General features: G+C 37.7%; 1 protein-coding gene across 11 annotated transcripts in view; it reads right to left on the bottom strand.

Annotated features, from left to right (window-relative positions):
• The window catches only part of KLF12 (KLF transcription factor 12), a 504,131-nt gene that overhangs the window by 441,392 nt on the left and 35,448 nt on the right, over nucleotides 1-27,291 (bottom strand). Inside the window, exon 2 of one of the 11 annotated variants that reach the window (XM_081815026.1) lies at nucleotides 4,596-4,638. The exons of the other annotated variants lie outside the window; for them this stretch is intronic. The gene's annotated coding sequence lies outside the window, so the exon portion shown is untranslated. The remainder of the gene's footprint in view (nucleotides 1-4,595; nucleotides 4,639-27,291) is intronic. 11 annotated transcript variants of the gene reach the window in all.

Below are 27,291 nucleotides of genomic sequence, written 5' to 3' on the forward strand. Positions count from 1 at the left end.
CTTTTTATGCTCCTCTACTGTTACAACTTCTTTGGCTAACTGACCAACTACTGATTTTTATTTCTCTCACTGATAAGGCTACACTGTATTTATTAGGATGCCTACTATGTGCCAAGCACTATAATAGGGACTGTGAATACAACGAAAAAGGTTGTAGCCCTCCAAAAAGTCAACATTTAATGGGATAGAAGGATATGCTAACAAATACTAGCTATCCATTATACTAAGCATAAGTGGCAGCTGGGTGGCTTAGTCAGTTAAGCATCTGTCTCTTGTTCTCAGCTCAGGTCTTGATCTCAGGGTTGTGAGTTCAAGCCCTGCACTGGGCTCCACACTGGACGTGAAGCCTACTTAAAATATATATATATATACACTAAGCATCATAAGTAAATGTTAAGTGTCCAAAAAAAAAAAAAAAAAGACTTGTATTAGGTGGGAAGGCAAGTTCTGACAGAGCGCATGTGCAAAAGCTGGGTAGCGTCAAGAAGCACCAGGGGTATCCAGACACCAAAGTTCCCAAATTATAAAGAGACTGGAAAGGTAGGGTGGGAGTTGAATCATGAGGGACAGAGTCATCAGCATTTCAGACTATAAATTATGGGGAATCATATTTTAAACAAAAGAATGACAGAGTCATACTTGTATTTCAGCAAAGCATCTGTTCTAAGCAGTTCAGAAAATGAATGGAAGTAATACAAGAAGACACCAGTTATGAGAATATGAAAATAGTCTACTGAAAAAATAAAAGAAAAACAATACTGAGGAGGTAAAATCAGCCTGACTGATGAGATATCTAAGGGGTGAGTGATAATAAGTCAAAAACTGAGAGCCAAGGTTTGGGAATTTAGCAACTGACAGTCGAAGATGAATTAACAAAAAGATGAAATGAAGGCAATTTGAAGAAACAGCTAAAAGAACACAGCTGTGAACATGATGATTTTGAAATGCTATTATATATCCACTTGGAAATACTTAATAAGAAGTTGGCCATCTAGGTCTAGCAATCAAGAGGTGAAGATGTCTTTTTAGGATTCATGACTATATGAACAGAATTGATGCAGAGATAAATAGGCACACTAAGAAAGGAGGGAGAAAGAAGAAACACTTCTGAATATCAGCTTTAGGGCCAAAAAGAAAAGGCGACTAAGAATTAACCAAAAGGAAGAAGCAGGAGCATGGGAATAGTATAAGAAGGGAAGGAAATCAAAGAAGTAATCAACCACATCAAATGTAAAAGCAAGGTCAAATAAGACCACTAGTGAAACCATTGTATTCAGCAGTTAAGAGACTATTAGCAAAAGAAGTTTGAGCTTGGAAGCAAGTGCATAAATTCAGGCGCCTTAAGTTGGAGTATAAATTGGAAGATAAAGAAGTGGAAACAAGCTCTTTTAAGAAGCTATACTATAACTTAAGGGAAAGAGAGAGGGAATTTCCTTCAGATAGGAACAAAGTAAAGGAAAAGTTGGTTTTGGGTTTTTTTGGGTTTTTTTTTAAGACAACATAACTTTAGAAATTCTTATCAGTTGAGGAGTCAATGGAGATGAAAATGGGCATGGGAGACATGGTGAGGGCACCGACCTCAGAGAAGCCAGGAAGGAACCAGATTCTAAGAGGACCAAATGTCAGGATAATCCCAATCCAGAAGAACTCACCTGCCTCGGAGGTGGATAGAACTAGACAGTGATAGGACCACAAACCAGTCAGGTGAGAAGCTGAGGAAGACTCCTATTGTTTCAGTACACAGACACTAAATGGCGACCTTGAGAATGGCATTGTTCGGCAGAAGGAATGAGAAAAGCAATGAAGTTTAAAACTCTCCCTGTGGGCAATACAGGGGACCTCCTGAGGCTCTGGGAGTGGGTCTGGAATATTTCCCTTATGAATAAGTGAAAGATCATTCATGCCATGAATTATCAGTTTATATGTTTATAGGATCATGGATGACAAGTTATTAATAAACTTAGGGCCCAAAAGTCACTATGAACAACTCACAGAAGATATTTTCCTAATATACTCTTAACCACATAAAATACCAATGAAACATAAACATTACCCAAGTAGAACTGAAAATAAAGCCTACAACATTACCTTTGCAGAGCTGTATTAACCACCAGATCTTACTTAATAATGCATGTTAAAGATGACACCTAATTAAATTTAATGATTATGATAATGCAGGAGGGCTATATGAAAATAATATGGTGTGGGGGCACCTAGACGGCTCAGTCGGTTGAGCGTCTGCCTTCGGCTCAGGTCATGATCCCAGGGTCCTGGGATGGAGCCCTGCATTGGGCTCCCTGCTCAGCGGGGAGCCTGCTTCTCCCTCTCCCTCTGCCTATCGCTCTGCCTACTTGTGCTCGCTCGCTCTCTTGTCAAATACAGTATTAAAAAAATAATAATAATACGGTGTTTTGGTCTAGAAACATAAGCCAAATAATCTATAGGATCATAATTGCCATTGATTTTATAATACAATTTCTCCATCTAATCCTGACAGAAGTACATTCAGGTATATCTCACTAAAACCTGAGAGAAATAGAAACACATAAAAAAGGAAAAATCACTACTTTACATGGCAGATAGTAAACCTACATAAAATAATTCCTTAATCCGTGAGAGTAAACTTTTCTTAATTGCATGAAGTTTAAAAAAATTAATGGACGGCAAACTAAAATGGATTCAATAGAAACAAAGAGTTTGCGAAATTAAGACGTCAGTGGACTATGTGAAAAGGGCAACCATGTCATGGCACTATCAGAGACAAGACTCTCCTCAACTGGCCATGAGTCTGACCCTGTATACTGATTTTATCTTAAATTGATGCTGATAAAAAGAATGAGCAACTCTTCACGTATTAACAAAAGAATGTAAAATACAGTATTAATCTAATAAGTAGCATTTCCCAAATTTGCCTTTCTCTTGGAACAACCAGACAATCTACCACAGAAACTTAAATTACAGAATGAAAATGCAGGGGTAGAGTTCAACCTTCTCAACTCAACCTGAGTTCTCTCTCTATAAAGGGAATTTTCCCCGGAAATATAAATTTACCTAGAAATAAAACAGATGAAAGCAAATCTATGCCGCTCACCTCACCAAAATACATTCCACCTTTATTACTAACCGCATATTATCATGCCTTTCTTTTGTACCTATTAGCACTTAACAGAGTCTGGTATATGGTAGATGTTCATAAAAAAGAAAACTTAGGGTGTGGGGATGGGAAACATGGGAAAAAGTGGTCAAAAGGTACAAATTTCCAGTTATAAGATAAATAAGTCCTGGGGATGTAATGTACAGCACAGTGATTAGAGTTAAAAGTACTGTAACTGTATATTCAAAAGTTGCTAACAGAGTAGATCTTTGAAATTCTCACCACAAGAAAGAAATGTTATACATTTTGTTATATATTTTTACATATATATATTATATATATATCACTATACTTATTGTGATGATCATTTCACAATATAAATATTCAATCATTATGTTGTAAATCTGAAATTAACATGTTATGTCAGTTATATCTCAATATTTTCAAAGAAAAATTAATGAAAACATCATGATAAAAAATAATGAAAGCAAGATCATTATGAAAAAGAAAAGCATGAATAAATTCCGGCCAACTCCTGATCTCTACCATTTCCAAGCTATTCACAGAAGATACTACATTTATATAAAAGATTACTCTCCTTAACTATCTACAAGAAACTAAATAACATAATATGTAAAAATAACATACCACTGCTATAATGCAAGCTCCAATTTTTGAAACTTTGTTCTTAAATTAACTAGCATGTGTGTTATCACACATCTATGAGTAACTGATATAACATATATTTAACTGGATTTTTTTTTTAACTTAGGAATTCTGACCATATGATTCTAAAATACAAAATTTTTTAAAGGAGTCAAATACCATGGACTGGGGGTAGAGGTGAGGAATCACGTGCAGTAATGTTGACCTCTGCAATTCCATAAACCTTTCTAAGACATTTCTGAGGCTTAGGAAGTTCCAAATCCTGCTCAACATTGCTTAAGGAAATGCTTTGTTCAGGCTGTTTTTAGAGAAAACAGGCAATAACCAAGCTTGTGCCTTTGAATTCAGCGGCACCAGCCGCTTAACTTAATGACACTGAAATTAGGAAGCTTTGTTCTAATGGTGGTCACAGAGGCTCCTTTGGTATAGTTGTAGTTCCCCAAAAGAACCAAATCCTTTAAAGGCACACACCAATACACACATGTCCAGAGAATAAATTATTTGCAAAATGAAATAAGTCAAAGAGCCCAAATAAAAAGTGTAAGAATTCAGGAGGGAATGCAGTATGAGGGGAGAACCACCTCAATGCCTAAACTTTTAATTACTTCATTTTAAAAGCAGAATGTATTTCTTAAAATATTTTCCTAAGAACATGGGGCAGGCTAAGACTCTGATCAACATTATTCAATACTGCATGGATATTTTAATATTGCCAAGAGTGGCATCAAGGCTTCAACAACAAGCAATGTGTTGTTAAACTCTGCAATCTTTCTTCCCCCATTTTAGATCTCCATTAGAAGCACCACAGCAAGATTCATCACCCAGCTCCCCATACCTGTTTACTCGCATTCAGAAGGTATTTTCTACATGCTGAGAGGCTGCAAAAAACACAAATAACAAGTAAAAACAAAATCACTGATTAAAAACGTAAACAAAATACTGTCTTCTGCTGTTTTCTCATTCTTAATAAGAATACCAGGGTGAGGAGGGGGACGCCATGCACACAGGTGCACACACACAGATATTCTGCTAGCTGTAAGTACTCTTTTTTCCAATAAGTCAGCTCTGAACTATCCAAGCACAGGAGAGATGATCAACCCAGTGAGAATTTGTAAACTGGTACAGGATCACCCCATGTCCCCTCCTTCACTGCTCCCAGAAAATGTGCCATGGGGCTGAATAGAAGGCTGGCTCCTAAGACCCGGCGGTCATGCCGGGGCAGGCTCCGCTGACTTACAACCCACAAGTCAGAGTGTCCCTTGTCTTTACGTCTTTATGACCTAACTGGTCTCTGAGCGAACCCAAAACTCAGCCGTTGGTAGGACCCAGGTGAGTCTGTGGTACATGGAGAAGTGAGACCTAAGTTACTAGCTCTAACCAACTTGATCCTGACGGCTTAAGCCTGCCTAGAATTGGGATGTCCCTGAAGGTAACAGGGCAGCAAACAAATGAGGAAGTGACAGACGATGCTTGGAATGTTCCTAGATATCAGAAAGGCCTAATTTCTACACAGGATTTGAGGCACAGCCCAGCAGTTTGCCAAGAGGGCTCAGGTGTGATTCTATTCAATTCAACAAATATTTATTATGCATCTTTTGCCAACTCAAATGTAAGAAGGGCTCCAAATTGTATTTATAGCCTCAGGATATAAAACAGTGTTGGAACAGACAGTAGGCACTTAATAAATATCGATGAAAGGAAGGAAAGGAAGAAAAGGCAGGCAGGCAAGTAAAGAACTTTTGCAGAGTAGGCATTTGCTAGTACTGAGGACACAAAGATGAACAATACGGCAAATGAGCTTCAGAGGTACCGGCTAGAGATTTAATCAGGGTTCCCCCCCCATTTTCTAACCTAGCTTTGATTTAATCAGCTTTTTTGAGACATCAGACAGATGAATGAAAGTTAAACTAGTTTGGAAAAATTAAGCTTCAGGCTTCTTTTGCTAAAATTTTGAAAACAAGAACTAAAACAAGTTTTTAATCCTGGCCATACATGAGAATCATGTAGGAAACTTAAATTTGCCAGCTATTGGCACCTGGGTCCCATGTGGGATTAAATTACCAATTAAATTACAATCTCCAAGGAGCAGGTAAAGGTACTACTGTTTTTAAATACGCATGTGATTCTTCTAATCTGCATCAAATTACGAGAACCACGGTTTAGTAAATAATGGTAAAGTTTTCTGCCAAGGATCTATTATGAATTTGGTAAGCTACAACAGAAATCTAGCCTGTACTTAATTACCATGTGTATGTTTATAGCTTCTACAGCAATATATGAGACTCATTTGTTTAAGCAAACATCATCTACTTTACCTTCCTGACCAAAACAGCAATGAAGAAACACCAGGACATTGACAAAACCCAAAATAAAAAATAAAAAATTAAAAAATTAAAAAAATTAAAAATACTTTAGATATCCAGCTCAGCACCCTGGTACAAAATGTCTCTAAATAGCTGAGAAATAATTACAATATAATTAAAGGTTTTCAAACACATGATTCTGACATTAATTTGAAGATTACTTATTTTGTTAAAATTACCTCTGCTTTTTTTTTTTTTTAAAGCAGCTCTATTCACAACAGCCTAAAATTGAAAAGAGCCAGGATGTCCCTGAATACCTCCACATTTAAGAAGGTTTTCTTAGGGCTCCTGGGTGGCTCAGTCGGTTAAGCATCTGCCTTCTGCTCAGGTCATGATCCTGGAGTTCAGGGATGGAACCTAGCATTGGGCTCCCTGCTCAGTGAGAGTCTGCTTCTCCCTCTGCCCCTCCCCCCAACTCGTGTTTCTCTCTCTCTCAAATAAATAAGTAAATAAAATCTTTTTTTTTTTTAAATGTTTCTTCATGTTCTAAAAATGATTGTGGTGCACTGCACAACTCTGTGAATATACCAAAAACTACTGAATTGTAAACTTTAGACAAGTTGAACTGGCATGTGAATCATATCTCAATAAAGCTGTTAAACATATAAATTTTTAAAGATTTCCTCAATTATATTAAAACTGAGTTTTTTCATAATTGTACATGGGCTATGGCTATTCCACAAAATATTAGTATAAATCAATTTTTAATGTTAAATTTTCTTTTTCATATTCTCCTAAAATCAAGGGTGTAATCCATACTGAAAGAATTTTGGCTTCAACAGCTTCTAAATATCAAAGCCTGAAGCAAAATGAAATTATAAAAAGTAACATTAAAATACTGAAATTAGTGATATCATAATTGGGGAGTAAGGAATAAAATGTGATTAAGTTATTAGTGAATCACTAAGTGTGATGTGGTGGAAATGAAATGGGTCTAAGTGTCCTAAGTCCCAAATTCTAGATCTGACCCCATCACTTGTGAAGTGGGTATTCTTAGACAAACTACCCAAAATTGCTATTAAAACTGTAAGTCAGAAATTCATTACAAGAGTAAGCTGAAGCAATGTTTAAGAAACCATTTGAAAACTGGTGTCTGAAAAAAATAGTGTTGAAATTATTTTGGCATTGCTGCAAAAAGAGAGATCACTGAGTTCAGAGAGACTATGATGTGTTCCAAGAATCTCTAAAATTTTGTTCTCCACCCACTTTTCCCTGTAGCATCTCTTAAACTGGTTAAATTTTTCTTGTCTCTATATTTTCTCATCTATAAAGCAGAGACATATTTGCCTTTTAAGAAGTTACTGAACTATAAATTAAGTCCTTTACTTTATGCAATCAACAAATCAAACTGGTACCTGGCTTCCTTCATCCCCTTTTGGATCTAGGAAGATATAGTGGGTTTTCATGATATTGCAATTATATACTGCAAGCAGGTTTTGTATGTTCATTTGTTGCATAGTTGTGTGTGTGTTTTTTGTTTTTGTTTTGTTTTTAGCAAGAGTCCCAGCCAGCCAGGGGAAAGGAAAAGAGCCAAAAGAAACGTTATAAAGGAGCATGGAAGTTCTGATCACCAGAAGAGCAGACTGGCAAGGAGGTTCTTATCAGGAAGGGTCCCTATTTACAGTAAAGGAGCAAATCCAAATTAGCATGTGCAGAACTGCAACTTTTTTACAGTAATTAGTCTTCTCTTTCAGAAATCCCATCACAGTAAAGCCCCTGCAAATGAGTAGATTCCATTTTTTTTTTTAAAGTTACACTCTTCTCCAAAGCAAGTAACTGTTAGCCCCCAAGGATAACAACCATATTATAAAAAAAGCTTTCCATTTAGAAATGAAAGACACAGGCAAATGGAAATGTTTCCCCAAACTTTTTCAAGCATTACTTAAAACTGTTATAAGGCATGATTATAAATGATCGTGAATTTAATATTATTTAATTGAATCTTCAATTCTTTTGTAAGGATTAATTATTTCTTATATTAAATTTCCTTCATTGTGTGACGATACGGAAATATATAGACCCACACATGTGTGAGCTGCTCAACTATAATTAATGATGCACTTTTATTCTCTATTATTGTGTGGAAAACATTCTGACACAAAATAAATGAAGCATAATCATTCAGAGTAATGATTCGAATGTACTGATTAATGAAACCAAATAGCTTCTCTGTTCTTTAGTTAAATTAAAACATTTACACTCTGGGAATCATAAGGACATCCCTAAATGGATGTTTTCTAGGTAATCATTTTCCCTTATAGAAATCACCTACCCTGCCATCACTGTAAATAAGTTCCCATCAGTTGTAAAATGTACCATTATTTTATATGCAAGAAACAAAAACTCTGTCAATCAAACTATTCTCCAATACTAAGTTGTCTTCAGAGATGTTAAAAGTGTGTGAGGAGGGAACAGGAGAGAATGTGACCTATGTGCTTAAAAATCATCAGATGGTTAAAAAAAAAAGTAAGAAAGAAAAAAGAATCATATGACTAGACAGATGGATAGATAGCTTGACCGATTTCCTGAGCCCCAGTACAAACCTACTACTGACTTAGGTATTCTGGAGATTGGGCTAAGATACTAGTACAGTCAACCCTTGAAAGACCAGGGGTTAGGGGTACCAACTCCCCATGCAATTGAAAATCTAAGTATAACTTTTGACTACCAAAAACCTAACTACTAATGAATGGCCTGCTAATGACTGGAAGCCATTAGCAATAACATAGTCAATGAACATATATTTTGTATGTTATGCATATTATATACTTTGTTCTTATAACAAAGTAACCTAGAGAAAAGAAAATGTTAAATCATTTACAGAACTGTACTGTATTTATCGAAAAAAGTCTGCGTAGAAGTGGATCCATGTAGTTTAAACCCATGCTGTTCAAGGATGTCGACTGTTATTTGTAAAAAGCTCCCCAGGCGAGGGACCTAGAACTGGCAGACAGAGACCCATCAATTATACCAGTTTTCTAATTATAAGCAACTCAAACACAATGGCCACCATGATGGATACTGCACTTTGTTTTCAACAACTGCTTATAGGTACACATAAAATATTTCCTGTAATGGAAACTGACGAACCTGAAAATATCACTAAAAAATGTGTGGATTTTAACACTGATACTGACGAGGGCAGAGACAAAGGAAGCCTCTTAAAGTCTCTATATAGGATTCCTCTTCCCATCACCAAACCAATCCCATGGGTAGAGCCCAGCTCCAGTGACAGCAGTGTTGGTGTTACATTTCTGGTTTAGGAAGAGCTCCAAGTCTTATACTGGGTCTGCAGGTGTCCAGAGAGCCTCTGGTACCCAGCTACCATCCTGGACCAATCCTGGTCCAGACAGCTCTAAAAAATCAGAGAAGCAACAATGCAATAAAGTAGCAGAGTACTGTTGAAGAGGCAGACAGAACAGGTCTTACAGCCTAACACTGCCACTTAATTGCTATGTGATCTTGAGAATGATACTGAACCTCGATGATCTCATGGAGGAATAACAGGGATAATAATCAGATTTGCCATGAAGATTCACTGAGATAACATATGTAAAACACCTCGTGCAATAAATGGTACAAAGTAGGTGTTCAGTAATTAGAAAATGACATCACTATTGTTGCCTCTTTCATCTATCTCCGTTTTTATTAAAAAATTACTTTAAATACTATAGATTTCAGTACTAATCATTCCCTCTATTAATATGCATTGATTTTTGTCTCTACTTCTAATTTACAACCTTAAAGACCATGTTTAATGTTATGGTTTTTCTCTGTTTCTCGGAGCTCAACACATGATATTAAGCAACTAGTAGATATTTTATCAACTCAACCATTCACTCAACAGATAATTATAGATCTGTCATGTGCAAGACACCATCAGAGGCATGGGGAATACAATGATCTCTACCCTTGCATTTACAAACCATGCTCAGTAAGATCTAGTCCATTTTATTAAATTATTCATTGGAACAGCAGAAACACGCACATGTATAAACCACTACATAAAGGCAGAGAAGGTCTCCTCCCATAGATTTACAATAACCTGTTCCCCTATTCCACTCCAACCAGAATATATAAGAAAATAAATCACCTTAATTATTAAAACTACCAATTTCAACTTCATAGACCAGAGTGTCATGTTCCAGCACCCCCAACTAATGGGGTCTAAATATGAAAAATGTCTATCCATGCTCCATAACTTGTAAAAGAGCCCATCACAAATTTTACCTAATTAAAAGTATTATACTGAAAAATTGTTGATTCAAGGACAAAAGAAATTCACTAAAACAAAAATGTATTTCTGTATGATGCTATAAAATAGTTCAATGTATTCACAGATTGGGCTTGGCCTACAATTCAAAAATCTCATTTTCTCATGTAAAATTTCTTCCAGTTAGGAAAAAAGGCCTAAGTGAGCTAAAAAACCTGGCTTGAGGAAATTATACTGTATTGTAAGTAGCTAAGAAAGAGATTGTATGGTATTAAACTCAAAAGCCTGTCAGTAAAGAAAAAGCACAAATTTCTCCATTTGTTCCGCACTACACTTTGTTCCCCTCCAAACCTACCTCCTGCCCAGTAACCCCCAGATTCCACACTGTGAGCTCACTGAGACTTCTACTGCTTACTGTAAGAACGACCAAAGACAAGCTGTTTTGAAGTGAGGATGAATATGCACATATTTTTGTACAAGATGAGTATCTAGTTTGCTATTTCTGGCAAAGGACAGGGAATGTCCAAGGTTGTCAGTACAACTTTTATCTCCTGTGATTTAACTGGACCTTTAGCAAGCACAAAATATAACTTCAAAAGAAAGATTTTTTTTTCCCATGATAAAACAAAGCAAGCCACGGAACATTTTCCAAACGGGGGGGGGGGGGGGCGCACTGGCAGTCCTTCAACCAAGAATTAAGTTGGTAAAAAGTCTGAGAGAGGAAAATTAGAAATAAAGGAATTATTTTTGCAATTAGTAAAAAGCAAAATAAGGCAAATATAGACAAAGAAAAGAGAAAATGTTTCAAGAAAGGCAATATAGTATACAACCAAACCATAAGGAACAGGGACTTTCAGATAAGGAGTTTAACTTTAGGTATCTGACAATATTGAAATGAGTGGGCAATAGACAGATTTCCACAGTGAGCTCAAATATCCTGGTTTTCAAATGGTGTGACCCACAGAAAAGGCATCATTTCTAAATTATTAGTTATCTCATAAGGAGTAATAGTAATGTGGACAATCCAATTGATTTCATTTCAACAAACATTTCTTGAATACATTTGTTATATATAAAACTCTGTAATTACTCTAGGATAGAGACATAAATCCAAGTCCAAAATGTGTTTTAACGAACTCAGACCAGAGTTTATGTTCAAAGGTTTGTGCAGTTAATGTTGAAATAAGTATTAGGTTCTGACATATGAACCTGACATGTTTGTAGCTCAAAAACAGTTGAATAATGGTAATTTCATATACTTGATACATAACACCTGTCATTGAAAGCTAACAAAATATGAAATAGAAGTCTAGGCAAAATGTCTCTAAAAGTACAGAAATTGAGATGCAAAAAAAAAAAAACAACCCAAATTCATACATTTGACTTTGCAAAGCAGTCTTGGAGCAGATGGCACCTGAACTAGGAATCAGGTTTTGAGAGTTGGAATAGTTAGAAGAGGGGCTACAGAGAGGAGGAAGTGCCAGATGGGAATTTAGACTGGGGAAAAGCAAGAACATAAGTACAGGATCATAAAGTGTAACAAAATAATTCAAATGGCAAAATCATCTTTTTTAACGTCAGAGAACAAGGATGTGAAGTTCTTTATTAAAACAATTTAAATTCAATTCACCTGGGAAAATAGATATGTCTTATAAAAAAACTAGGATAATATAAAGGTTTTCTGATAAATGATAAAAGTAAAATTAAATAAGAATGTCTAATCCACCATCCCTTATAAAAGAGCTACAAACAGTCTCTAGTTCATAGAAGTCTCAATATAATAGACTGGGGTGTGCTTGGGTGGCTCAGGTGGTTAAGCGTCTGCCTTCGGCTCAGGTCATGATCCTGGGGTCCTGGGATCAAGCCCCGCATCGGGCTCCCTACTCAGCGGGGAGCCTGCTTCTCCCTCTCCCTCTGCCTGCCGCTCTGCCTACTTGTGCTCTCTCCCTAACACTCTGTCAAATAAACAAATAAAATCTTTAAAAAATAATAATAGACTAAATGCTCCTCATTCTGCTACAGATGCATCACAAGGGTGCCCTGGATACTATTCTGTTCGGTAATGGCCAAGAGCTTTCCCCCCGACTAGTGTCCTTACGGATGCCTCTCCCTTTGCTCTAAACATCAGGGTTTTAGAAAGGCCCACTGGATTTAAAGGTCAAGCTCTTCCCACCATTCCATTTTACAAATCACTACAAGTAACCATTATACATTTACCATGGAACTGGCAAAATGTAATAATCACTAGACCTTATTGAGAGCTTTGTGGGAACGCTGGCTTTTGCATGGTTTATGAAGATGGTAATGAAGTCAAATCTACTGCTCCATTTCACATATTATTTTTAGCCACAATAACAGTGTTCCGTTTAAGCTTTAGGACTGTATTTAAATAGATGGTTTAGGAAACAATAAAGCCTAAAAGAATATTGTAGGTGTATTCCAAATTTAGAGTGAGTAGGAAACATCAGGGGAATTTTATCTACTCCATCAAACAATAAAACACTCTGAGCCAGCAACACAGAGAGGCCAAGAAAACAGGGGGTGGGAAATTTTTTTCTTATTGGAGAGTCAGCAAACTAATAAAAGTATTAATCAAAGAGCACATAAAACAATTATTGTTTGGCAGGAATTTTTTTTAAAGAGAACTGTTAGATGCTGTGCTAGTTATACTGCATAAACATTGGACCTAAGAGATACACTACATATCACAACCAGTTAAAGGAGTAGGACAAGGGGAAGAACAGACTTAAGGGACCAACTGAAGAAGGAATGAGACACACATGGAGTGAAAGAAAACATCAAAGAAAGAAATACAGAGAAAAGCACCTATAATCAAATCCACAGGAACAAAGAGTATGTTGTTTGATCTCTCAAAACATTTTTGCTGAAGACTATTAGATGTCTATTGCAGTTTCATGAGTATGTGCAAAAATGGGGATACCTTATATGCATATTACTTCAAAGACCATATAAAATTATATTAAGTGTTGACTATAAACCCACAGACCAGAGGTTCTTTCTCAACTAGAGCCCACGACAACATTAGAGCCTAATGCAAGAAGAATATAACTAGTACTTTTGGGAAAGTGAGATATTCCTATTAAAAGTGTTGGAAAATATCAAAGTGTCCTAAGTTAATCATTGCTTGTATGCTTGAGCATGATACAAAGTTTGTAAAAGTTCTAGGAGGTAGGCTTAATTTGTGAAATGTAACCACAAATTTCAACAATCTTATCTCCATTTAGAGTTTTAGATTTAGAGAATTAGATTGTGATTGTTTAGAAGATCCTTCTACAATTTTATGTCAAGTTTTTTTTCTGGTCTGATAGTTGGGTTTGGTTTTGGTTTTTATTTATTTATTTTTTTTAAGATTTTATTTATTTATTTATTTGAGAGAGAGAGACAGAGAAACAGCATGAGAGGGGAGAGGGGAGAGGGTCAGAGGGAGAAGCAGGCTCCCCGCTGAGCCGGGAGCCCGATGTGGGACTCGATCCCAGGACTCCGGGATCATGACCTGAGCCGAAGGCACTTGCTTAACCAACTGAGCCACCCAGGCGCCCTGGTTTTGGTTTTTAAAGATTTATCTATTTTAGAGAGAGAGCACGTGCATGCGTGAGCACAGTGGGGAAGGGCAGAGGGAGTGGGAGAGAGAATTTCCAGCAGACTCCCCACTGACTGAGGGGCCAACACGGGGCTCAATCCCAGACCCCCAGATCATGACCTGAGCCAAAATCAAAAGTCAGACGCTTAACCGACTGAGCCACCCCGGCACTCCTAGTTTTGTTTTTTGATTTAGAGGTGGTAGGAGATGAATGATAAGATGTTTCTAGAATTTAATGTGAATTCAAACTTGATAATCAGAAAACCCACCAGGGCATGCGACTGTGTTTTGTCTACAGGTTCTCCATACACTATTTTACTTTCCGTGTTATTATTCGTAGGGACTATAACACCTAAGTCTGAAGAGCCTCCAAAGTACTCACCCAGCTGGCTTCCCGGATGCAAAAATGATAGAGGACCCTGCTCAGCGGGAAGCCTGCTTCTCCCTCTCCCACTCCTCCTGCTTGTGTTTCCTCTCTCGCTGTCTATCTGTCAGATAAATAAAATCTTTAAAAAAAAAAAAAGAAGCACATGGGACCAGAAGCTCAGCCACCAGCAAGCACACATGATATGAATGTTGACAAAGGTCCTCTGTCAGAAGTTAATGCAGGTCAGAGACAGAACAGCAAAGTGGTTTTTAAAAAAAAAAAAAAAAAGGGGGCGCCTGGGTGGCTCAGTCGTTAAGCGTCTGCCTTCGGCTCAGGTCATGGTCCCAGCGTCCTGGGATCGAGCCCCGCATCGGACTCCCTGCTCGGCGGGGGGCCTGCTTCTCCCTCTCCCACTCCCCCTGCTTGTGTTCCCTCTCTCGCTGTGTCTCTCTCTGTCAAATAAATGGATAAAATCTTTAAAAAAAAAAAAAAAAAAAAATCCTGGGAGGATTTTCTCACTTCTGAAAGTAGCTGAGACCCCTGGGCCCTAAGAAGAGAGCCTCGGCTTTTCTGTAGGGGTCCAGAATCATCTGCATAAGCAATCTCACAATAGCCGACGTGGGGGTCAGCCACTCGGTATGGAGCAGGGACTCGATATTTATTTAACACGTCTAGGCCAAGACACATGCTAAGTGCTGAGGCTAAATCACTGATTAAAATATACTCCCTGTTCTCAAGGAGCTTATAATCTGAGAGAAGTGAGGCTTCCAGCCCCAGCTTATGTCGGCTTCTGGTCATGTCCTTCTAAGCTTCTAGTCCTGTCATTAAAGTTCCTGAGCCTCAGGGTTTTTTTTTTAGTTGTAAATTAGAGGTAATAAGTTCTTCAGTTATTAGTGTCAAACGAGAATCTCTGTAATGTGTAAGGTCCTACAATATAATTAATTTGTGGTTCTCAGTGCATTGTGAAGAGGATGCCCGTTGTGGGCTACACTGGAAGCCCCCACTGAATGCACAAACAGTAAATGAGCAGAAAAGAAAGAACTGCCTGTTACTACACCCAGGTGCATTCTTAACAAGGAGAACGCTAATGAGGGCATGACCCAGGGTAGTTTTACTGGTATACCCCTTAGTCTTAGAAACTTCACCAGGATGAGTGATTGGAGGAGGGAGTGGTATCCTACAGACTGGAGACAAAAGCATACTCCTGTTCTCCCTCAACATCATGGGACCCTAAAAGGAAAGAGTCTGCTAAAAACTCCATGGAAGATGGTGAACAACTCTTACTATTTGGTAAACCTTCTGTTCAAGAAATTCCACTAAATACCATCCCTCAGAGAAATTTAATCCACCACAGAAACTATAAACTACTGTATTGTGGGGGTGCCTGGGTGGCTCAGTCATTAAGCATCTGCCTTCGGCTCAGGTCATGATCTCAGGGTCCTAGGATTAAGCCCCGCATCGGGCTCCCTGCTCAGCGGGAAGCCTGCTTCTCCCTCTCCCTCTCCCCCTGCTTGTGTTCCCTCTCTCACTGTGTATCTCTGTCAAATAAATAAATAAAAATCTTAAAAAAAAAAACAAAACTACTGTATTGTGTCCCAAGCTCTTAAAAAATAAGAAATCTGTGCAATAAATTATTCTACTATATTTGGTGGTATTGTGCAATTATCATTTATAAAATTCTCATGTTTTAATCAATGAAAAAAGTTAATAAAATTCTGAATACAAATCCAAGCTTAATCTCCATAACATTTATTTTACTTTATTCATATTGTAATATATTCATTGCTTTTCAGGTATATGATGGGGCAAATTAGTCCTACACACACACACACACACACACACACACACACACAGTCAATAAACACTTCCACCCTTATAAAAAAAAGAAGTGGAGAAAAGAAAACACACCAGGTTCATAAATACAATAGATTCTTTCATTCCACTGTAAAAACAGAGGTTACTGTGTTCTCTTCCCAATCCTTAAAAACATATATATATTTTCAAAATATATTAACAGTAGAGACTAATTCATATGCCATTTTATTTAATAAGTGTGTACTTTAATAAGCCCACAAAGAAATAGTAATCAATTACATGTTGAAAAATTCCACAGTTAATCCAAACATCTAGGCATTTAAAAATTATTTGCAACAAAGACATTTCAAGAAAACTACAGTGTTATTGCTTATGAATACAGATACAAAAATCCTCAACAAAATACTATTGAGGCCACATCCAGCAACATATAAAAAGAATTACATATCATAACCAAGTGGGATTACATATCATGACCAAATGATGATAAATCCCACTTAGTCATGATATATATCCCATACAAAACAAAGTTGGTTTAGTATCTGAAGACCAATTAATGTAACACACCATATCAACAGACTAAAAAACAAAAACCACATGATCATATCAATAAATGCAGTAAAAGCATCTGAAAAAAATCCAACCCCCTTTCATGATAAAAACACTCAAAAAACTAGGAATAGAAGAGAATAGGTATCTTGTGATCAACAAGATAAAGGCCATTTACCAAAAAACCATACTTAATGATGAAAGACTAGAAGCTTTCCCCCTGAGATCCAAAAAAAAGACAAGAATGTCTGCTCTCACTCTTCTTCAACATTGTATAAAAGTTCTAGCCAGGGCAGTTAAGCAGGAAAAGGAAATAGAAGCCACTCAGACTGGAAAGGAAGAAGTAAAACTAACTCTATTCACAGATACATGCTTGTATATTAGAAATTCCTACAGAACTCATTTTAAAACTTAGAGTAAATAGTTCAGCAACGTTGCAGGATACAAGATAAATATACAAAAATCAATTTTATTTCTATGCACTTGCTCAAACAATCCAAAAATGAAATTAAGAAAATAATTCTAGGGCGCCTGGGTGGTTCAGTGGTTAAGCATCTGCCTTCAGCTCAGGTCATGATCCCAGAGTCCTGGGATCGAGCCCCGCATCGGACTCCCTGCTCAGCGGGAAGCCTGCTTCTCCCTCTCCCACTCCTCCTGCTTCTCCCTCTCCCACTCCTCCTGCTTGTGTTCCCTCTCTCGCTGTCTCTGTCAAATAATAAATAAAATCTTAAAAAAAAAAAAAAAAAAAAGGAGGGGCACCTGGGTGCCTCAGTCATTACGCGTCTGCCTTCGGCTCAGGTCATGATCCCAGGGTCCTAGGATCAAGCCCCGCATTGGGGTCCCTGCTCCGCAGGAAGCCTGCTTCTCCCTCCCCCACTCCCCCTGCTTGTGTTCCTTCTCTTGCTGTGTCTCTCTGTCAAATAATATAATTTAAAAAAAAAAGGAAAATAATTCTATCTAAAGTTAACAATACTATGGTGTATATTTAACACTGTTAACAAAGTAAATCTTACCAGTTATCTTCAAAAGAAAACAAAATTCTACATGTATGATGAGGAATGTTAACTAGACATTGTGGGGACCATTTTGGAACATACACAAACATCGAATCATTACTTTGTACATCTGAAACTAACACAGTGTTCTATGCCAACTACACCTCAACTAAAAGAAGAATTCTATTTACAATAGTATCAAAAAGAATAAAATGCTTAGGAGTAAATTTAACAAAAGAATTACAAAACTTATACTCCAAAAACTACAAAACATTGTTGAAAGAAAGATCTGTATGAATGGAAAAATATCCCATGACCATGGTGAACTAGGGCATCTTTGTCACAAGTGGCACCTGAGAAGGAAGCTTCCCAACCTTCTGAGAGAACTGCCAGAAGCCAAATTCTTCTCACTCTACAAGTAAAAGAACAGATACCTTCCTTCTCATTCCTGTACACTTCAGGAGGAGCCAGCCTAAAGTTAAAGCTGACACAGAAAGAAACTGGATCCATCCTTGATAATACTGTTGAAACATTAAACCAAACTATTTTTTTTTAAGATTTTTATTTATTTGAGAGAGATAGTGAGAGAGAGAGCATGAGCAGGGGAGAGAGGGAGAAGCAGGCCCTCCACTGAGCAGGGAGCCCACTGTGGGACTCGATCCCAGGACCCCGGGATCATGACCTGAGCCAAAGGCAGATGCTTAACCGACTGAGCCACCCAGGCGTCCCTAAACCAAACCAATTCTGAAGACCTACCTACCTCTGGATTTTCTATTATCAGACAACCCAAGTCCCTTTTATTATTAAAGCCAGTTTGAGTTCATTTTCTTTACTTGTAATCAAACACATCTTAATTGGCTGAATCACACTGGTAGGAAATGCTAGCAAATAAGTGGAACAGAAATATAACCTTGGAGGCAAGTATTGAAATAGCTATTTCTGAAGAAAGGCAAACCACCTTCCTCCCTCAAGTACTGAATCATGTCTCAAAGCTTCATCCAGAACTCTGTGCTCAAATTTTTTCCAGCTCAAAGATCTTACCTGAGCTCCAGTTCCCTAATTCTATTATGTGAGCACATAATGCACCCAGAGGCCCTACTATCAACTTATACATAATATAAGCAATACTGAACTCGGAATATAATCCCAAATCACCTCTCCTGCAATGACCCTGGGGGAATGGCTCATCATTCCCCAAATCACCCAGCCCTGAAACTAGCATCCTCTCTCTCCCTCTTTCTCTACATTTGTAATTCTCTGGCATCAAAATATTCTTCGGGAAATGCTCCTTAATTCTACCTACTGCTTGCGTTCCAAAACATCCTTATTTTAGGCCAGACCACAATTTTTACTTTCTACTTGGTCTCCTTGACTCTAGTTTCTCCCCCATTAAATCTAATCTGCAAGCTGTTCAGATTAAGCTTTTGCACTGTTTTCACCATGTTGCTGCTGTACTTGAAAAGTTCCATTAGATCCTTCACTGACTACAAAATAGTGCTCCATAACCTACTGCCACCAGCCTGAGTTAAATGCCTGCTAAAAAGTAAATTGGATAATGGTAGCTATGGTAGTGGTTGTTTCATTTGCTCTAGTGAAGTTGTAAAAAAAAAAAAAAATCACCATGGACACCTTTAGGACAAACTTCTAATACTATTTTTGGCACAAACTGCATATACTCAAAACTTGGTTTAAAAAAAAAGTGACTTCTGGGTTACATACGCTGTCTCCTAATGTTTCTTTAACACAAAATATTCCATTATTTTCCTCATTTTGCCCATGCTCATGCTCTTCCCTCATCAAAACCAGGTCTTTCCTCTTCCCTTTACCACCTACAAGAAAAATTCATATGCAGTTCCTCTTAGTTCTTGCAATTACTTCCCATTTATCAATATATTTGATATGAACACTGACAAAAATCTAAAAAGTGTCCCAGACCTCATGGAGATTACATTTGCAACTTTTTTAGTTGCCTTTGCTGACATTAATGCCCAAAACAACAAGAGACAAAGAATAAAGAAATTAAAATATGGAAGTCATAGGTTTAGGCAAAGCTGGAGTTCCATTTAATGAAAAAATAACTTTGTAAACTATAAATGACCATAATATAGTCATTGTCATCTGGTTGTAAATAACTTGAAGGAATTAGATGAAATTAATTTTTAAAGAACATTCTAGCTATAAAGTTCTAATTGTAAGTTTTTTCAAAATATATCATCATATGCAAAAAAGAAAATGTAGTCAAGAATGGACTCTAAAAATTATATATACTGAGAGGGCCTATAATCAATACATTATTCCTCAGGTCAATTTCTCCAGGTATGTAAGATAAATAAAAATACAAATTAATGTAAAGGAGCATTATTTTGGTTTAAATACCAATCCACTATTTAAACCACTTTGATTTCAACATAAGTTACTAACTAAAAACATCTGAAAATCATTCCCTCCTTTGGGAAGGACAATTTATCCCAAATATTTCAGAGCTCATTAGGTGTGTAAATGAAAAACAATGGGAAAAAAATAGCTAAGCGGTATTTTATGTTTAAGTTACACAAGTATGTAGTTCCAGAATTGCAATCAGTATATTTTGTAGATTCTGAAATATATAACTTTATATATTTTAAGTACATCTCATATATATATCATACTCATAAGTCTTTGCCATACGCACGTACAAGTAACACATACATAGCATGAAAAGTTTAAAATCATGTTCATTCAAATTATCCATCCTCTAATCCTTTACCATTTGAGAAAGCAAAGGACAGTAGTTTTATTATGACTAAATATAAAATATACGTTCTGCAGATACTTAGAAACTATAGGTTTAAAAAAGAATATGCAGGGTGCCTGGGTAGCTCAGTCGGTTAAGGATCTGACTCTTGATTTCAGCTCAGGTCATGATCTCAGGGTCACGAGATGGAGCCCCACCCAGCGCAGAGCCTGCTTAAGATATTCTCTCTCTCTCTCTCTCTCTCTCTCTCTCCCCCCCTCCCCACTCCCATCCCCATTCCCACTCATACACACTGCATTCTTAAAAAAAAAAAAAAAAAGCACATGTGCATGCCTTCATGGAGGGGAAGAAATGATCTGAGCACAGTGGGCTGCCACAGCTCTCTGTGCATTCCTTTATATATCACATACATATCGTGGGTTGTCTCCTCACCAGCTTGTGTATTTCTAAGGGGAAAGGATTGGGGCCAGCAACCCCCAGATGAAGCACAACGCCTGTCACATAGGAGGGACTCAGTAAATGTTTTTCCTACAACCAGAAAAGCTTTTATATCCATTGTCCTGTTGATTTGGTTACATTTTTAAAGCATTTTTGAAGAGTTATCAGCATATAACACCTCACGTACATAATATATTTTATAGTTACTCTACTCATTGTATGCAGCATTCTTTCCTTTCACTTGTTTTACACTTAATATTGTTCAGATTTCATGGGAGAACTCAGTTCTAATACAGACTTCTGAGATGTGATCCATAAAGTCTACATTTTATAGACTCTGATCATATATCCCACAGCCTGAAAAGTTCACATTTTTTCAAATCTCCAGGTATAACAAAGATCATGTCATCCCCCTTTTTTCAGATTCTTGGGATGTGACTGAAAACCCCATATGGAATTTCAGATTAGAAACATCAGGGGTTGATGACAATGAAACTGTATTTCGTAAAACCTCAATTATTTGGAATCTTCAAGGAGTAAGACCTCCAAAATGGCTTTAGTACAGTGATACACCAAATACTTGTGATATAGTGAGCACTTCAGTATCATCGTTATTGTAATTTTTTTTAATGATGATAAACTGCATTACACAGTTTCAATTCCTTACAAAGAATGTGCTAAAAACAACTAACTATTCTTAGTGACTTGAGGTTACCATTTTGCACACTGGCTGCTTTGAGAATGACCTCTGCCAAGGCAAATACCAGATTCCAGGATAGCACTGGGTGTGCTAAGTTGTCTTCAGAGTGGTATTGTGACGCCATCAAGGACACGCAGTTCCGCACACACAAAAACACACCCTGTATCTCCTACACCATCATGGATCCTCTGATGAAGACAGGCTTCCCCACCTAGACTCTTACCATCTTTCATCATGCTACAAGCTAGCTCTTTTTGTCTGAAGAGGCTCAACTTTTATACACATCCTGAGCAGTTCCTCTTAGTTATGTTAATTTGCTGACAAGGGCTCACAGGCTTTTTCTGGTGGTTCTCTTCTTCCCCCTTTGAGTTATAAAACTGAGAAAGTTTTCATCTAAATTGGTAATACTGAAAGAAGCAGAATTCAAACTCCAAAAGTTTTCCACAAAATGGACAACAAGAGTTCTAACTACACTCTTAGCTTCATCTTAAGTTTTATCATCCTCCACATCCTTTCCTTGGCATTCAGCACAGTGCTCAGAAAAGCAAAAGGTGGGTGAGCAGACTGTACCCAGCTATAGGAGAAAAAGGTCACCGATTTCTCCAGTATAGATAAATAAGCAATGGGTACCAAATATTACAACCATACTGAACCTCAATCCAAATTAGAGAACCATTCAATATAAGATATATTCTAAATAAAATGTGATCATTCAGGATTCAATTATTTAACTTGATCTCTTCAGAAAAACTATTTTAAAGGCAGGAACAATGGCCTAGGCTTTCCTACAAGCTCCTTCAAATCAATATTTGTAAATCATGTTTCTGTTTCCTAGGAAACTAAGTAGGTTATACCTACGGCAAGAAAACTCTACCAGTGTCATTTTTCCTTTTATCCTTGGCTCACACATGCGGTTACTGCTTATTAGAAGAAAAAAATTACCTTCCAGGATCACTGAAAATCACAACAAAACAAGAAGGGAGCCAAAATGCCACCTTTTCAGCCTGCCTCTTCTCCAGGGGTGTGACAGAAGAGCAAAAAGAATAAAAGGCCACCAAGAGAGCTCCGAAAAACTAGAAAGGGGTTTATGAACAAGTTCAGGAAGTGCCCAACAGTCTGTGGCCTTAGCTTAATTCATTATGTGAAAGGGGAGACCAAAAAAAAGTGAAAAACCTGGATTTATCAGAAACATCAAGTCAGACATTGGAGTTCCAATTCCAAATCTCTTTCCTTGAGTAAGTTACTTTAATTCCCTGAACCACAGCTTCTACCTCTTAAAAAAAAAAGTAAAATATATAGCTCCAATGTGGGTAATAAGAATTCAGTTAAAAGATGAATACAAAATACCAAGTTCAGACCAATTTCACCTCTTAAAGAGTCTCCAAGAGTCGTGTTCAAAGATGGCGAAACAGGTATTTTCTCAATGATTTTATGACTAGTGTAAAATAGAGTTATTTGTTGAGCTCTCATCTTAGGGAGTTTACATGAACACCCGGTATTTTCAGAAAGTACAATGAAGTATCACTTCCAGAAACATCTGTAAATGAACTTTTAACTGAGAATGTGGTTCGTATGTCCTGGATGTCTTTTCTGGGTCCACAAACTAAAGCTTGCTCTGGCTTTTTTCTTTAGTTACCAGCCAAATACAGGAGGAAAACTGGGGCACAAAATCACAGCACGGATGAGCAGTAAATGTGACTGTACAGTTAGTTTGCTTAAACAATTTCAAATTTCTAAAAACCATTATTAAATCACAGTAACTCGTAAGGCATCACAACCCTGGCCCAGAGATCGAATACTACATATGCTGCTGAGCTTTGCTGCTTAACAAGACTCAGACACTACATCCCAACATTTTTAACACATTTTTAAGTTTCCAGTATTTTCACAAACACTTAACTACACAGCATACTTTAAAATATAAATGTTATACATATATTCATGTGCTTTTATGAATCAAATGTCTGCAAAGCAACTTTTTTCTAAGGCAGAAACTCATTATTTTTCCATACTCAGGCCCCAACTCCACAAATTGCTCCTGTAAATACTTTTTAAAAAATATTCCTTTTGACTTGCATCTGTTGGCCTACCACGGAAATATTTAGAATTCAATTTTCTATTCTCTTCCCTTTATAATACATATAAACCCAATAAAGAAAGAAACTAAGAAATGGAAACAACCAACCACCTAAACTACTTTATTTATAAACCACAGTTAGCTTCTACTATCAAATGATATTTAGAAACTTCAGCTCCAAATTTCTCTCTGTAGCATTCACCTCCTCATAGAATCTCAGAAATCTTGGTCCCAGGAATGTAACCATTTCAAGCATTATACTAAAGGTAATTCAGACATTCAGTTTATCATTCACAGCTAATGCTGAACTCACTGCTCAGAATCTCGAAATCACACACTCGAGAGGACACACACATTTTAATTAAGTGCTAAAAACGATCCAGGTAATTACTGTCAGTATTGCTTACCTTCTAGCAGAAGCTTGGTGTTATAAACTGCTAGGCCAATCAAATAATAATAATAATAATAGTTATAATCATCATCATCATTATAATTATGATTATTAGAACCACTACCACATCCAGAAGCACTGAGAGACTTAGAGCCCCAAGAGCTATATTCCTATCTGGGATCCTGGTACTACTGCATTCAAGTTCTATAAAGACCTAGTACAAGTCACTTAACTTTTGCCTGCATAAGACAGACACTTTCTGAAGTTCCTTCAAGCTTCCATGACTCTCTAGGCCTACTGCCCTAAAGTTCTTAGACTGACTAATGAATGGCTTTATCAAACCTCATACGTAGCTTTTGCCACAAGACAGGAATGCATACTTCTCAGATATTTAGTCAAGACCACAGGAAAGAACCATTATAAAAATTAGACCTCAGTAACCTTTGTTTTTTAATCTTTATGCAAGGAGTCTTCATCACTAGCTTAACATATTTTTGGAAAATACTTTGCTGGGCGGTTTATGTAAGCACTGCACTATTATTAAGCAATCATATCCAAAATGTAAAAAGGTTTATATTTAAGGAAACAAGTAAACAAATTCACACAGAATACTTAATATTTTCAAATCTTTAAAACAATAATGTTGCATGCAATAAGCCATGTCATATAACACAAATGACTGAAGTTTCATTAACATGTGTTTACTTTCTGAAGGTTAGAAAAGGCCTGTTTTCAGGACTCATTTTCTGCTGCTGGACTTCTATTCCTAATTATTATTCTATAATTGGCTTTAAAGATATCTCTCTGCCCTACATCAACCCGCATAAGCATACAAACCCTTTACAATACAAAACCTTACCTTATTCAGAAACACGAGCTAGTTCCCTCTGCCCAAGAGAGGAAGACGATGTGAGACCATCACATCAGAGTGTCGGCCTTGTACGCAGATTCTGTAACTCTCAGAGCCTTTCCTTGAGCTTAGCCGTAGATGCACACCCACACCACAAATACCAAGTAATTCATTCAGTAAATCTTGCGAGCCGAAGACAAGACTAAGTACAGGGTACCAGGGAAGCACTTCCAATGTACCTCTCCATTCATTCTTCCCTTTCTGTAGAATTCATTACTTGTAATTCAGTGGTTCCACTCCCCAGTCACAGTTCCTTATGGGTGCAGACTGTCTACCTTCTTCACTTCTGTGGTATACCTAGCATGGTGCCTCACACAGAGTAAGCGGGGCCGGCTGAGTGTGGATTTAAACTGAAAACAAAACACATACACACCTTCTAACAACAGTGCTAAAGGCATAAAATGGTACAAATTCAACCACAAAACACAGTTTTGTGCCCAGTGGCACCAAAGGACACAGAGGCCTGTGGGGGATGGGAGGATGGCACGGGCAGGTAAGCATGCCCCGTGCACCAAGCCCCTAGAGCGCTGAGAGACAGAGGGCAGCAGCATGGAAGCACACTGGCAGCTGCCCACCGGAGACCAAGGACACAGGGCACTGGGGGTGCAGGGTGAGGTGGTATCAGGCAAGGAGACAGAGAAAGGATAGGGAACACTGGTAAAAGATTGCGCAAATAAATACTTATGCCAAGGCTAATAAAGCCCAGACTTCTCACTGCTGGAGAGCAGCAAGGGTAAAGACTAAAAAGAACTCTGAAGTGCTGGACTGGAATTGGGAGTACAATTGACCTTTCAACAATATGGGTTTGAACTGTGTGGGGTCCACTTAATTGTGCCTTGTTTTGTTTTAAAGAGTGGACAGCAAAAGCCACCAGGCATTTATTCACAACAACCCACCCCAGTCTGACTTTCTGAATACCATTCTCCACTAAAAGGAACCAGAGGTGCCTGAAGAGATAGAATGTATTGCAAGGAAGGGGCAAGGAATGTACAAGATAAGACTCTAACTACTAACTGTGCCACAAAATCAAGAAGTGCTCCAAAACTGATCAGGGTGTGCTAAAAGGCACATGAGCTACTTTGAAGAGGCTTCCATTTCCAAATCTGGGATAATACGAACATCAAAATAAGTAAGGAGGGTAACATACTGTAACCGACTGAATAAACTAGGAATCTGTGATGTGTGAAAAAATAAATCAATGAGGGAGAAGGGAAGGCCCTTCCACAAAGCAGATTACCAGTAGAAGAAACGACACAAAATTAAAATCACCACTTGGCAACTATCACTGCAGTGGCTGATTCAGGCAGAGCAGTCAATGGAAAACAAGCCTGGTGGATGGAACTATGATGAGGGAAGGGATGCGGGGGTAACCTTAGCACCAGTCAATTACACAAGGGGAAAGAGTGCCTTTAAGGAAGGGAAATCTGGCAGCCACTGATGTGACCCAATGAACAAAACTGACATCATCACTGGCTCAGAATCATCCTACAGAATGCAAGGCCTGTGCTCTACATAACCGTCAAAGATAGGAAAAACAGAAATGACTTAAGAAACGTTCCCAGTTGGAAGAGTCAAAGACACATGTCCACGGACTGTAATGAATATCCTTGGATGGGTTTCTCACCAGAAGGGAAAAGCAAGGAGGTAACTGGTGAAATATGAATGAGGTCTGTGGACTGGATGGCTGTGTTATATCAACGTCGACTTCCTGACTTCGAACTCAATATATGGTAGTTATACATGAGTGTTCTTTCTGGGGCGAGCATACACTCAAGTATTTAGGGGTGGTGGGGCATCAAGTCCAAAGCTCGCTCTCAAATGTTTCATTAAGACACCAACAATAATGGGAGAGGTGTATAATGCAGCAAACATGGTGAAATGCTAACAACTGTACCGCTTATACAAATTATAAATTTAAAATCATTTCTAATAATTTTATTTTTTTTTAATTTTTTTTTTAAAGATTTATTTATTTGAGAGAGCGAGAATGAGAGAGATAGAGAGCACATGAGAGGGGGGAGGGTTAGAGGGAGAAGCAGGCTCCTCGCCGAGCAGGGAGCCCGATGCGGGATTCGATCCCGGGACTCCAGGATCATGACCTGAGCCAAAGGCAGTCGCCCAACCAACTGAGCCACCCAGGTGCCCCAGGTATGTTCTATTTTAAAGATGAGGAAATTGTTCAGTAAATTAGATGTCTCACAGACTATAAATAGTAGAGTTAGAATTCAAACCCAAGCTGCTTAACACCTTAAGTAGAAACATGTTAATATCTACTTTGGCAATAGGGATTTGGGAGTTAGAATTTGGCCTGAGAAGAAGCCTGATTGTTGTCTTTTCCATCTCCATTTAAATTCCACCTCTATTTTTTTTTTAAAGTC

The sequence above is a fragment of the Leptonychotes weddellii genome, chromosome 3, assembly GCF_054177405.1.
Source record: "Leptonychotes weddellii isolate Sample4059 chromosome 3, ASM5417740v2, whole genome shotgun sequence".
NCBI classification, from domain to species: domain Eukaryota; kingdom Metazoa; phylum Chordata; class Mammalia; order Carnivora; family Phocidae; genus Leptonychotes; species Leptonychotes weddellii.